This window comes from Lemur catta, chromosome 17 (genome assembly GCF_020740605.2).
Source record: "Lemur catta isolate mLemCat1 chromosome 17, mLemCat1.pri, whole genome shotgun sequence".
Lineage (NCBI taxonomy): Eukaryota > Metazoa > Chordata > Mammalia > Primates > Lemuridae > Lemur > Lemur catta.
The window spans coordinates 39,780,553-39,796,071 of record NC_059144.1 but is presented as its reverse complement, the minus strand read 5'-3'; the positions used below and the strand labels follow the sequence as shown (position 1 = coordinate 39,796,071).

The 15,519-nt window shown below is 36.8% G+C and overlaps 1 protein-coding gene across 6 annotated transcripts in view; it reads right to left on the bottom strand.

The window, feature by feature from the left end:
- Positions 1-15,519, bottom strand: part of NCOA3 (nuclear receptor coactivator 3) — a 125,755-nt gene that overhangs the window by 63,636 nt on the left and 46,600 nt on the right. The window contains exon 1 of one of the 6 annotated variants that reach the window (XM_045528512.1): positions 1,288-1,305. The exons of the other annotated variants lie outside the window; for them this stretch is intronic. The gene's annotated coding sequence lies outside the window, so the exon portion shown is untranslated. Of the gene's footprint in view, positions 1-1,287; positions 1,306-15,519 lie in introns of those variants that run through there. 6 annotated transcript variants of the gene reach the window in all.

Here is a 15,519-nt window from a genome sequence, read left to right as displayed (position 1 = left end):
TCATATATACCTTATACTTATAGCCTGGAGATGTTTTATATAATATTTCTAATAATTTTGTGGGTAAAACTGAGTTTACACTGTGTTTTGACTATGATCCATCAAATGAGGTCAGGTGTGGATTTTCCACTTGTGGCATCATGTTGGCATTCAAAAAGCTTTGGATTTTGGAGCATTTCAAATTTCAAATTAGGGATCTTCAACCCGTAGTGTCAGTACTATGCAATTACAGGTGTAAAAAGACTTGATATATCTCCTCAACTTGCCTATTTATAATCATAGTACAGTCTCCAACTTATAATTGAGATACGTGCCAAAAGTAAGCTGGTTGTATTTAGAACTTGGAATACATCTTCCACGCTACATATAATTAGTTGTTGGCATAATGGTTTAAGAGGAGAAGCTTTGGAGTCAGAAAGATTTAGACTCAGCACCTAGCTCTCCCACTTACAAGCTAGTTAGTTCTTAGTCAACTTAAGAATTCTCCATTTTCTGGGGAGCAGGTTAAAAAAAAGACTTCTTAAGGCCTTAGATTTTAAAATGGGGAGTCAGTCACACCTCATAAGGCTTTGTGAGGATTAAGTAAAAAGGTATAAATTACTTATTAGCACCTAGCACATAAAAGCTCAATAAGCTATTATTAATATGACCCAAACAAAAGACGATTTGACACATAATACAACTTAAGAATTTCCAAGCACACTGAAATTTAAAAAAAAGAATAGAAGAATCATTAGTTTTCATTTTTAAATCAATTTGATGTTTCTTTAACTTGAATTTTTATGCTATCCAATTTAATTAGAGGGGGGAAAGGTAGGCAAGAACTTCTATAAATAACTTTTTTTTTTTTTTTTTGAGACAAAGTCTCGCTCTGTTGCCTGGGCTAGAGTGCCGTGCCGTCAGCCTAGCTCACAGCAACCTCAAACTCCTGGGCTTAAGCAATCCTCCTGCCTCAGCCTCCAGAGTATCTGGGACTACAGGCATGCGCCACCATGCCCAGCTTTTATATACATATACATATGTGTATATATATATATATTTTTTTTTTAGCTGTCCAAATCATTTCTTTCTATTTTTAGTAGAGATGGGGTCTCGCTCTTGTTCAGGCTGGTCTCGAACTCCTGACCTTGAGCAATCCTCCCGCCTTGGCCTCCTGGAGTGCTAGGATTACAGGCGTGAGCCACCGGACCCGGCCTGTAAATAACTTCTAAGGTCTTCTGGCCCTGGTTTTAAGTCAGGTTTCAGTTCAGAAATGGTTCTTTTATTTATTTATTTTTTTAACCCTACCTCAATAAGCTGGTCTATGTTGTTCCTTTTTGAGAGGGGAGAAAGGAAGGTCATGGAGTGGGGTCAGCATCTAAGGAACAAGAGGGGTGGGATAAGGAAAGGAATTTGAGTCAAAAAGTACCTAGTACGTGGCGAGCACCTATAATCCCAGCTACTCAGGAGGCTGAGGTGGGAGGACCACTTGAGCCCAGGAGTTCAAGTCCAGCCTGGGCAAAATAGTGAGACCCCTTCTCTTAAAAAAAAAAAAAAAATTACAACAGAAAATACTCTAGTACCTTAACAACTGACCCAGGAAACAAGTACTGGGGCCTAGTGTGGAGGCTTGGTGACAGAACATAAGCTAACACTCAAGTATTATATTGTTGTTTTTCATAATCCTTCTCAAAGGAATGTTGACTCCACCAATCTGCACACTTAGGACCCAAAGAAATGCCATCTACAAAATTCTCCCCTTCAAGTAAGTATATAATGGACTGGAGAGGTTCCCAAATAGTCATGGCCGATTGGTTTGCCTACCAGGAACCTGGAAGCGGCACTACTACAATATCCCAGGATCCTCTAAGTATGGAACTGCTGGTGAGTTAAACTTGTGTGGAACCAAGATTCTGCAAAGGCAACAATTCTAGCAGATTTCCTAGGGCAGCATTTTTTGCCTTTATCAAAAATAAAGTTATTCTGATCTCTTTTCATAATTTGGACTTTAGTCAATCATACATACAAAAACCAAATCACTCTCTGACATAAAAACTGAATATGATGCTTTCCAAAAATATTAGATATCTGAAAAAGCAGGGGTTGGGGGAACAATAACTTTAGTACTAGAATTAACAGAAAGTTAACTGATGAGATCTGTATTATCAAAAACTGCATCACTGGACTGGACTCAGTGGCACAAGCCTGGAGTCCCAGCTACTCAGGAGGCTGAGTTGGGAGGATTACTTGAGCCCAGGAGAGTTCGAGCCCAGCCTGGGCAACACAGAAAGAACCCCATCTCTTAAGAAATACATAAATAAAAATAAAAATAACCTGCATCACCAGAGAGCTAATGGGGAGGGAGGATCAAACTGAGCTTTGTTAATAGCTACTCTGAGAAGATGTGTCTCAAAGACAGAACAAAGAATCAACCTGGAGGAGAAGAGTTAATAGACAGGAAAACCCAAACTATACAATGCTGATGCTTAGAAACACCAACAGGACAAAAATCAACCACTGAATATTATGAACATGTTTTTCTTTTGCTGTTGAACATGGAAAGGGGCAAGGACTCTACTATTAATCATATTAAACTCATTGTTCTTTCCAAGCTGCTGCTGGCAGTGCTCCCAGGGACTCCCTTTCTCCTCACTTCCCTAAAATTGTAAAGAAGGGGAACCAGTGTCACTGGGAATAGCCAGCTGTTGCCCACTAATCTTCAAAGCACTACAAAGTAAAATGGTTCACAAATTAAATTTCAGATTACTTAAATAATATTTGTGTTCAATTTAACATTCTTTTGCAGTTGGGATTATTTATCAAGTGATAAATATATCTTCTGTCAAAATTTTAACAATAGATTTCACTTGCAACAATCAACTGCACCCGATCTGTAGCTACACTGGAAAGAATGAATGTTAAGTTAAAAATCGTATGAAAATTTACAATTATATAAAAATGTACCACACTTTTTTGAGCTGTATAAACTTAACTCAGTTACTATTTATTACTTAGTCCATTATTATGTGTTCAAGTAAGTAAAAATGTACTTGGTACCCAGAAAAACATTGGTAAGACATTGATCACAATCTTTTTAAAATACTATAATCTTTTTGTCAGGGTAAGGGACACAGCATAGGCATGTCTAGTAAAATAAGGACAGGGTTAAAAAAACTAACATGTATTACCACTTGTCCCATCATATATACTAAAAAGGATCAAGCCAATTTATAATAATTTATTCTACATAGTTATTTAATAAATTAAAATCAACTTTTAGTTCTATACAGTCAACCTGAAATTTTAAATAATACAGTGAAAACAGAAGCCTTAGCTTCAGAAAACCTAGGTTTTGTAAAGTCCAACTTCTTGAAGTGACCTTTCACAAGAAATTTAATTCAATTTAAATTAAATGCTTGCTGTGTATCTATTAGATGTCAAGTACTGCACTGGCACTTGGAAACATAAACAAATCATGGTTCCTGACACTAATTAAGTAGGAAAGGAGAAGCAGGTATAAACAGACACTAAAGTTCCTGAAATGAAAGCTATGTTCACACAGTAAGCATTTGCTAAGCATCAGTGTCACACCGTTCCAGACACCAGGGATAAAAGGAAGAATCAAAAGTAGAAGACAGAATCCCCTAATAGTATTAAAGGAGAGAATAGAGAAAAACTACCTGCCTTTTTCATAGGATTGTTTTGGTAACTATAAAGCACTATTTAGATGTGAAAGCAAGATAAATCTAGAACCATTTTATCACAGCACCCCCCAAAAAGAGGATTAATGAAATTAGAATGTACAGTTTCTGCAATTATTGTACACAGTTATCATACCCAAAATGCCATTTAAGTTTCTTTATAATAAAAGCCAAAGAAGGGAAAAGAACTTTCATAAAACGTTGGCCATTTGTGTAAAAATTTCATGGGACATAGGAAATATAAATGAGGTGTATAAAGGTAGCTAAAAATGAAAGCTATTTTTAACTTAACACATCCAGGAAATTATGCCATACATTTTGCTTACACAATACTATCCACTAATTAACAATGGCACTGAACTATTCCGCATTTTTTAATTACCTTGAGATTAAGGAGAAAACTAAAAAAATCTGGTTGGCAGACCAGTCTGTTAACAGCCCCCATATCTTTGGCTGAGTTGAAGTTCGCAGTGGCATGGCAGGCAAGCAAGCCTCTTGCTGATGCTTGTTTTGCCTCCCTCTGCCCCCTCTCTTGGAAAAACTGCATGCAGCACTGCACGATCACACAAAATAAATACAGGAAGGAGGGTGGAGGGATTGGGTGGGGAGGTGAGCAAAGCTCTGGGCTCCACCAGTGGAAGGCGTTCCACAAGAATTGCTACAGGGTCAAAAGTTTACAGTGGTTTCAATTTCACCTTTTAACAGCCAATCAGAAAACAGAGACTGCATGCTGACCCCTCGGGCTGCAAATGAACATTAACTCATTGGCTACCAGGATTGCATATATTCCTTTTTTATAAGGCTTTCCATTTTCCTTTTTTTCCTTTCTTTTCCTTTTTTTCTTTTTTGAAGGAGGAAGGGGGTGGAAGAAGGCAAAGAACATTGTAAATTCAAAGTCAAAATTTTACTTAAGACCATGTATTTTAAACAAGTGTTTGAGGAAAGAAATGATCAAGCAATTATCTTCTTTCTCCTTGAAATCTGTGTTTCATTATCCTGTAGTATCTAATAAACCAATCATTAAATGCTAGTATCAAGACAAAGAATGAACTTAGGCGGGTTAAGGAGAAAGATTTACCTCCAAGAGGCTGCAATTCTAAGAACAATTTACAATACGATAAAAGACAATACTAATTATGTTTCCAGTAAATGCTTTGAAAACACAATCTATACCCCAATTTTTCTGTTTGCACAGATTTCCCACCCCCTCCCCAATTCATTAATGTGAACATGCACCGTGCCTATTTTTTTCATATTGTAGATTTACACAAATGCAGGCACGGATCCTAAGGTTTAAGTTTTCTTTTCCTATATTTCTCCTCTCCAAAGACTTCAGTACCCAGAAGTAATCCTCTATACAATAAACTCAGAAGTGAACCCTTTGGCAATAGATACAACTGCTCCCTATTTATGTAAATTTCCTCCAAATGCAGAAATCAATAAACTAATCCATTAAATACTATTTTCAACATTCTACATTTAACATTGAGCAAGGCTAAAAAAAAGACCTCTATTATACACACTTTAACTGTAATACATTTAAAAACTAGATGGCTTTGAAGCACTTCAGGATAAAAGCGCAATAGCTGTATTAACTGCTCTTATCAAAATGATCCATTAAATCCTATCTAAGTAGCTAATGAATTTGTAGTTAGCAATATTTCTCTCGGTTGATACAATAGGTGATTGAATTTTAGCAGACTTATACATTAAATTTAAGCTTATGTTTAAAATCCCTTGTAGGCACCACCACTGCCTATGATTTCCTGTAGGATATTAGTTCTTATACAAATCAGCAAAGACATCAATTATTTCTGAAAACCCAAAAGTAACCAATATACAAAAGTGCCTTACTTAATATATAACTGCTAAAGGGTCACCAAATAACTTCATAGTATATAAAGTTTGCATAGCAATTTAATGTCAACTGTTAAGATAGCAAATAAACTTCATGCTGATAATAGTTTTTTCTTCATTCAGCATTAAAACAAGTAATTTTCTAGTAACCATTCCCAAACCTTCATAAGTTCATGCATATTTGGCAATAAAAAGTCTACAATTTTAAAATAGACCCATTGTTATTTTTTTTAACAAGGCTTGGCAAAAGCTTTTTATATATACATTAAATTAGAGGAGTCTTCTGTGTATCTTCTTTTTACAAGATGGCCTCATTTTAAAAGAAAATGGATGCGATAAAATTTTACGTCAAGTCAGCATGTTAGCAAGCAGCATTTTTGTGTGTTCTGAATTTGATTAATACAAGCCAAGGTCACTTCCTGAAAGATGCCTACCACTGCAGCTGCAGGCAAACTAGGCTCTGGTGTAAGGCTGGGGGGAGGGAATGGGTGATGGCATTTATTAACTCAGAAAGGATTCCATCTCCACCAGCAGTGCATAGGGAGGGGGGAAGATCTCAAAGTTCCTGCCATACTACAATTAAAATATTTCCATTCTTTAATAAACAAATTTAATTAAATATATATAATGCTCACATGTCAAAATTATATCAGAGATATCCTCACTGCTACAATGTGTAAAAACATTTTACTTAATATGATACAAATCATTTAATGCCAACATTGAAGTAAACTTAGCATTAAACACAATGCTAAGTATGACCTGTACTTGCTACGCAAAGTGTCTACAAAGGAAAATACAGGCTCTTGAAGAAAACAGAATCAGATTCAAATTTCTAAAACCAAGGGTGGCCTAGAAGTCATGAAGGTAGAAATCTAAAAGACAAAAACCTATATCGGAAAATACTTGGTAAAGTTTTGTTCTGAAATTTCAATTTAATTTTCATCTTATCAACATTAATATAAATATTACTATGCCTCTGTCCTCAAAAAAATCAAAATATACATTATTAGCAACTAGAACAAACCCTGTTTCTGAATAATAACAAGAATTTATTGAGCAGTTACTATGCACAGCTAAGAAACCATATTAAGTTCTTTGTATTCTGAGGTCCTTTATACATTGTAACTCATTGGATAAAATATCAGACACAGTTAGGAAATCTATATACTCCTTGTAATTTGCTATATGTAATCTTGGATAAATGACATTGATTTTGTTTGCCTCATTTTTCCTACACACCAAATGGAGGTTATACTTTATGCTATTCCACCGAGATATACAAGCAGCAAAGTACCTCTGTGTTTTTAATGGTTGCATAATAAACACAAAACTAGCCCTTTTTATCTCGTCTACATGTTCAAAGCATTATTTCTATTTTCTACATAAATTGAGAATATAACTCTGTCCCTTTCTTGTGCTCCCCACCCTTTTTCTGACTGAAGTTTGGTGTAATAATTTCAACCAAAAAAAAACTGAACGAATGATGTTAGATGCTGCTCAAGTTCAAACAAAAATTGACACCGCTTGATTTTTTTTGATTTACCTTTCAATGACAGGCAGGAAGGGGCTGTTATCTTATGGGCACAGAGTGTTCTGCAGATGCAAATGGCTTTTTAAATCATTTTGGGAAAAGGAAGGCAACCAAGTAAAAACATACTGGAAGGAGTCCCTGAATTCAGAGAACCCTAGTCCCTGGGTGCCTAAAAAAAGCACTCAAGAATTCAAGATCTGATCACATATCTTTAAAAATGGGACAAACTCAAAAGGACAAAGAGTAAAATTAGTTATTCATACTTCCTCTCCCCAAGACACCTGTGGGGCAGTAAAGGAGGATGAATTTTCCCTCAATTTACCCCTGGCCTCTACATTTTTATTGAACTTCGCAGATATTGCTTTTTTTTTTTTTTTCTTAACAAATTGAAGGTATGTAGCAAATCTGTTGGCGCCATTTTTCCAACAGCATTTACTCACTTTGTATCTATCACATTTTGTTAATCCTCATAAGATTTCAAGTTTTTCATTATTATTGTATCTGTTGTGGTAATCTGTGATTAGTGATCTTTGATGTTACTATTATCATTGTTTTGGGACCCCATGAACCATGGACATGTAAGACAGCGAACTTAATAAATGTGTGTGTTCTGACTGCTCCACTGACCATCCATTCCCCATACCTCTCCTTCCCCTCTGGCCTCTCTATTACCTGACACACAATAATATTGAAATTAGGTCAGTTAAGAACTCAGCAATGTCCTCTAAGTGTTCAAGTGAAAGGAAGAGTCACGCCTATCTCACTTCAAATCAAAAGGTAGAAATGATTAAGCTCAGTGAGGAAGGCATGTCAAAAACTGAGAGAGGCCAAAAGCTAGGCCTCTTGCACCAACAATTACCCAAGTTGTGAATGCAAAGGAAAGTTCTTAAAGGAAATTAAAAGTGCTACTCCAGTGAACACACAAATGATAAGAAAGGGACACAGCCTTATTCCTGATATGAGGAAAATTTGAGTGGTCTGGATAGAAGATCAAACCAGCCACAACATTCTTTTAAGCCAAAGGCTAATCCAGAGCAAGAGACGTGAGGAAGATGCAGAAGAAAAGTCTGAAGTTGGCGGAGGCTGGTTCATGAGGTTTAAGGAAAGAAACCGTCCCCATAAAATAAAAATGTAAAGTGAAACGGCAAATTATCCAGAAAATTTAGCTGACATAATTGATGAAAGCTGCTAAACTAACAGATTTTCAGTGTAGACAAAATAGCCTTATATTGGAAGACTTCGGTAGCTAGAGAGAAGTCAATGCCTGGCTTCAAAGCTTCAAAGGACAGGGTGACTCTCTTTTATCAGGGACTAATGCAGCTGATGACTTTAAGTTGAAGCCAATGCTCATTGACCATTCTGAAAATCCTAGAGCCCTTAAGAATTATGCTGTAACTACTCTGCCTGTGCTCTAGAAATGGAACAACAAAGCCTGGATGACAGGACATCTGTTTACAGCATGGTTTACTAAATATTGTAAGCCCATCGGTGAGACGTATTGCTCACAAAAAAGATTCCTTTCAAAATATTACTGTGACAATGCACCTGGTCACCCAACAGCTCTGATGGAGCCATATAAGAAGATTAATGTTGTTTTCATGCCTGCTAACAAAACATCCATTCTGCAGCCCATAGATCACGGAGTAATTTTGACTTTCAAGTCTTATTATTTAAGAAATACATTTTGTAAGGCTATAGCTGCTATAATGATTCCTCTGATGGATCTGGGCAAAATAAACTGAATACCTTGTGGAAAGAATTCACCATTCTAGGCCGGGCACAGTGGCTCATGCCTGTAATCCTAGCACTCTGGGAGGCCGAGGCGGGTGGATTGCTCGAGGTCAGGAGTTCGAGACCAGCCTCAGCAAGAGCGAGACCCCGTCTCTACTAAAAATAGAAAGAAATTATCTGGCCAACTAAAATATATATATATAGAAAAAATTAGCCAGGCATGGTGGCGCATGCCTGTAGTCCCAGCTACTGGGGGGGCTGAGGCAGGAGGATCACTTAAGCCCAGGAGTTTGAGGTTGCTGTGAGCTAGGCTGACGCCACGGCACTCACTCTAGCCCGGGCAACACAGCGAGACTGTCTCCATAAAAAAAAAAAAAAGAATTCACCATTCTAAATGCCATTAAGAACATTTGTGATTCATGGGAAGAGGTCAAAATATCAACAGTAACAGCAATTTGGAAGAAGTTGATTCCAACTCTCACTGATGACCCTTTGAGGGGTTTAAGACTTCAGTGGAGGCAGGGCACGGTGGCTCATGCCTCTAAATCTAGCACCGTGGGAGGCTGAGATGGAAAGATCGCTTGAGACCCTGTCTCTACTAAAAATAGAAAAGAAAAAAGAAAAAGACTTCAGTGGAGGAAGTCATTGCAGATGTGATGGAAATAGCAAGAAAATCAGAATTAGAAGTGGAGCCTGAAGATGCAACCGAATTGCTGCAATCGCACGGTAAAACTAACAGCTGAGGAGTTGCTTCTTGTGGATGAGCAAAGAAAGTGGTTTCCTGAAATGGAATCTACTCCTGGTGAAGATTCTGTGAACACTGTTGAAATGACAACAAAGGGTTCAGAATATTACTATACATCAACTTAGTTGATAACAGCAAAATGCAGAGGATTGACTCCAATTTTGAAAGCAGTTCTACTGTGAGTAAAATGCTATCAAACAACATCACATGCTACAAAGAAACCTTTCATGAAAGGAAGAGTAAATTGCAAATGCAAACTTATGGTTGCCTTATTTTAAGAAATTGCCACAGCCACCCCAACCTTTAGCAACCGCTACCCTAATCGGTCAGCAGCCATAAATATTGAGGCAAGACCCTCCACCAGCAAAAAGATTATGATTTGCTGAATGGCTCAGGTGATCATGAGCCATTTTTAGCAATAAAGCATTTTTAAATTAAGGTATGCAAACTGTTTATACATAATGCCACTTAATAGACTATAGTATGGTATAAGCATAACTTTTATATGCACTGGGAAACAAAAAGATTCATGTGACTCACTTTATTGCAATATTCGTTTTATTGTGGCAATCTGGAACTGAATCCACAATATCTCTGAGGTATGCCTGTATTTTCTTTTTACCCACCACGTGAATTATTCGAAACTAACACAAAGCACAGTTAGCTAGCGAGCTTCCTGCCACAGACCAGGACTAGGGAAGTGCAATCATTCTTTCACATCTCCAACTAAATCATTCTTCTTTCCTGGTTTTATACAAGCACCCAATGTATTCCTCACTTGGCAAGCAAAATGAACTAAACTGGGGCCACAACAGCTTGTTGCCTGGTCTTCTTCCTGGACCAATGCAGCTTCTGTACCAAAAATAGAACCTGAAAGGAAATATTAACTATAAAACAAAAGCAAACAAAATAGTGGCCTGAATGCCTTCTTGCTCTGCCAAAGAGGTTTTTTTGTAAAAAGACTCAAGTATTTTCTATGGCATTAAACTGGATAGACTGGCTATCCTAAAATTGAAAAATTCTGTTAAAAAAAATACAAAGTATTAATATTATACCATGTAAACTGTTATTACCACTCAGTAATAATGTAAGTATTAATGTCATACGATTATTCTTTTAAAAGCACATTAGACTACAAACTTCAAATATACCTCTCAAGTGAAAGAGCTAATAAGTAGTCATCACAGTGCCTGGCACAAAGTAGCAAAAAGTGTAAGCTGTCCATTCATTTCACAAATGAAAGTATGCCAGATTCTATAACTGCGGTACCCAACCCCCAGGCCATGGAGAGGTACCGAGGTCCGTGGCCTGTTAGGAACCAGGCCGCACAGCAGGAGGTGAGCAGCGGGCAAAAGAGAGCAAAGCTTCATCTGTATTTAGAGCCACTCCCCATAGTCTCGCATCACTCACTGCCTGAGCTCCACCTCGTCAAATCACTGGAGGCTTTAGATTCTCACGGGAGCATGAGCCCTACTATAAACCATGAATGCAAGGGATCTAGGTTGTGCACAGTCCTTATGAGGATCTAATGCCTGATGATCTGAGGCGGAGATGAGGTGGTGATGCTAGCACTAGGGAGCGGCTGCAAATACACATTTATCATTAGCAGAGAGGTTTGACTGCACAATAAATGTAATGGGCTTGAATCATCCCGAAACCATCACCACCACCACCCCATCTCTGCACCAGGTCCATGGAAAAATTGTCTTCCATGAAACTGGTCCCTGGTGCCAAAAAGATTGGGAACCACTGTATACTACTGTTATTCTAGGTTCTGTGGATGAAGAGGTAAACAAGACTCAAGGCCTTCAGAGAAGTCCCTAAATTCAGAGCCTAGTCTCCGAGCATGGGAAAGGAAAGTGCTCAGAGAAGTTCAAAAAGACCTATTCCTATGCCCTTGAGATGAGATAAACCTTAGAGATGAACAAAGAATAAAATTACACAAAGCTTGTATTTTACTGGATATTAACAAATAGATAAGCAAGATAATTCCAGAAAGTAGTAAGTGCGATAAAAGAAATAAATAAAATATGATATTAAAAGGGAGGGAGGGGAGAGGGAAGAAGGTAATTTCAAGTCAGGGAAGGGCTCTCTAAGGATACAATATTTAATCTAAGAGCTGAAAGGAACCAACTGTACAAAAAGTGTTCCAAACAGATAGCATTGCATATAATAATAATTTTGATGTTAGTGTCATTAATAATCAATTGTCTATTTTATTATCATTAAATCCAACAGCCCCAATCTCCTTCCTATTTCCAGCCTGGGACTCACATTATAGACCAATGGGAACTTGAAAACAATGTGTTAGATAATCTGTCTAAAAAGTAATGTACTTCATTTTAAAACTTAAGTTTAGCATACTTAAAGCCAATGTAATATAACATAGCTTTCTAAGAAGTATTATAGCAAGTTAGTGGATGGTCATGGGAATATTACTAAAGGTAATGTGTATTACAATGGATTTTGAGGTGGGGGAAGAGATTCAAATTCCAGCTCTCTTAATTACTAGCTATGTTACCCTGCCCCTGCCTCAGTTTCTTCCTCTATAAAATAAGATTAACATCTCTTACCCTACCTATTATGAAGGGCAGAGCAGTCATGCAGACTGAGATCCTCACTACCACCAACATTGCCTCTAGGTCGGGGAAAGCCATGTCTCTGGGTGTAGAAAAGCATACAACCCATCCACTCATTAGGGGAGACTCCCAGGGCCTCACACTTAAGTTTAAATAAGACAGATAAACTCATTATAATTGCACCTGGTTCCCCAACCTCACAACAAATAGTGAAGAAACAATTAGAAACAAAGTACTGACAAAAGAAAGAAAGTACAGCTAACTGGCAAGCAACAGTGAAGGAAAACAGAAAAAATAAAATAAAAAACAAACTCAAAAAGTCTTAATTACAAAGAGCTAGACTAAAGTTATTCAACCTAAAAAGAAATAATCCTGCTTAATTCAGGAGGTACAACAGGTGTCACTCACAGTGAAAAAAAGTAATAATAATGTTCTTCCTGTTGTGAATCACTAAGAAAAGATTAAATATATTTAGCACACTGATTCAAAAAGGAAAGTTTGATGCCAGCGCCAGTGGCAGGTGCCTGTAGTCCCAGCTACTCAGGAGGCCGAGGCAGGAGGATCACTTGAGCCTAGGAGTTTGAGGTTGCTGTGAACTACGCTGATGCCACAGCACTCTAGCCCACGCAACAGAGCAAGACTCTGTCTCAAAAAAAAAAGACATAACAGTAAATATTCAATATAACATTCTATATAAGAACAAAATAATGGAGGGAAAATAAATAATGAACATCAGTAGGGGAATACAAACTCTAACTTTATGGAATCTTCTTGAGTTAAGAGGTCCCGGTTTGTAATGTTTGTTGAGTAACTAGCACATGACATATATTCAACATATATCTATTGAATTAATGAATAAGTGATTAAATAAAGGATATCCAGTAATGATAGATTACATAGCCATTGAAAAGAACACAGTAAATTCTCCATATATAATCACCTAAAAAGATGTCCATTATAGAATAACTGAAAAAAAGATGCAGGCAACACATGATTGTTTTATGTGTGAGAACAATGTCCACAAAGATGTTATCTGCTTATACTTGTGAAAAAGTAGAGAAAGGCACATACAATTTTGATGAGCAACTGAATTGAGGGAATGTTTTAATTACTGTATTGTTTAAATCTTTTTTGTTTTTTAGAATAGTTTTAGGTTCACAAAAAAATTGAGAGCAAGGTGGAGCAACAGCCCATATACTCCCTGCCCCTACACATGCAAATCCTCCCTCATTATCAACATCTCCTACCAAAGTGCTACGTTTGTTACAATTGATAAACCCACATTGACATATTATCACCCTCAAAATTACTGTATTTTTTAAGTGGTAGGATTACAAATAGGTTTGTGTTATCCGTAATTTTTAAATAAAATTTTTAAAAGATGCCACCAAAAAATTTTTAGAGCTCTACAAAATATTGAACTCCTTAATGTAATATAGAAAGAACAAAATAGGAAAACAATTAGTAAGTAACATTGACCAAGAGTCTTAAACATTTCTGATCCAGAATCTTACTTTCAGGAATCTAATCAAAGGAAGGATGAGAAATGCAGACAAACCTTAGGGTACCTAATGCTCTCATAAACATTACTTTTAACAATCATAAAATGGAAGTAGCCTCTAAAATATTATTAAAAGTTCTGCACAATTACATGTAAAAGAAGGATACAGAAAATATAAAGACAGGAAAAAGAAGAAAAAGTCAGGAAATACACCAAAATTTTAATCCCCAAGATTATTAGCACTTTTTCCTACCTTGATATTGCCCCAGATTTTTCAAAGTTACCTTGCTATGCTTTTATAATCACAAAATAATAAAAAGGATGTGGCACAGTTGTGATTTATCTAAATGTAAACATTCTTAAGCCTAAAACATTCAAAACACAAAATCCTAACTCCTTACCTGAAGCTAGATCCCAAATCCAATTCCTAGCCCTCATTTGCCAACTCAAAAAAATCAAGACAGATGGCAAATAAGCATATGAAAAGATGCTCCACATCATATGTCATCAGAGAAATGCAAATTGAAACAACAGTAAGATACTACTACACACCTGTTAGAATGGCCAAAATCCAGAACAGCGACAACACCAAATACTGAAGAGGATGTGAAGCAACAGAAATTCTCATTCATTGCTGGTGGGAATGCAAAATGGTACAGCCATTTTGGAAGACACAGTTTGGCAGTTTCTTAGAAACTAAACGTACTCCTTACCATATGATCTAGCAATCACAAAATTCCTTGGTATTTACCCAAAGAAGTTGAAAACTTATGTCCACACAAAACCTGCACACAGATGTTTCTGGCAGCTCATGACTACCAAAACTTGGAAGCAATCAATACATCCTTCAGTAGGTGAATGGCATATAAAGAAAATGGAATATTCAGTACTACAAATACCATGAAAAGACATGGAGGAAACTCAAATGTATATTATTAAGCAAAAGAAGCTAGTCTGAAAAGGTTGTATGTGGTATGGTTCCAACTATATGACATTCTGAAAAAGGCAAAACTATGGCGACAATAAAAAGACTAGTGGCTGTGAGGGACTCGTGGAAGGGAGGGACAAATAGGCAGAGCACAGGGGATTTTTAGGACAGTGACACTATTCTCTGTAGTACTATAATGTGAGATACATGTCATTATTAATTTGTCCAAACCCATAGATTGTACAACATTCTATGAATTAACCCCAATGTAAACTATGAACTTTGGGTGATAATGATGTGTCAATATAGATTCATCAACTGTAACAAAGGCACCACTCTGGTGGGGGATGTTGATAATGGAGGAAGACATGCACATATGGGAAATCTCTGTACCTTCCTCTCAATTTTACTGTGAACCTAAAACTGCTCTAAAAAACAAAGTCTATTTTTAAAAAATCAAAACAAGCCACAGACTGGGAGAGAAATATTTGCAAAACATTATCTGTTAAATGACTTACATTCCAAAATACACAAAGAACTCTTAAATAACAAGAAACAGTAATCAACAGAAGAAAACAAACAACCCAATTTAAAGATGGCAAAAGATCTGGACACCTCACCAAAGAAGATATACAGATGGCAAAAAAGCATATGAAAAACATGCTGAACATCGTATGTTATTAGGGAACTGCAAATTAAATTAAATTAATAAGCTACTATTACATACCTATTATTACAGAATGGCAAAAATCTAAAAAACTGATAATGCCAAATTGCTGCTGAGGATGCAGAGCAACAAGAATTCTCATTCACTGCTAGTGAGAAAACAAAATGGTACAGCCACTTTGGAAGACAGTTTGACAGTTTATCACAAAGCTAAATATAGCCGTACCCTATGATCTAGCAATCATACTTCTGGGTATTTAGCCAAGTGAGTTGAAAACATGTCCACACAAAAATCTGC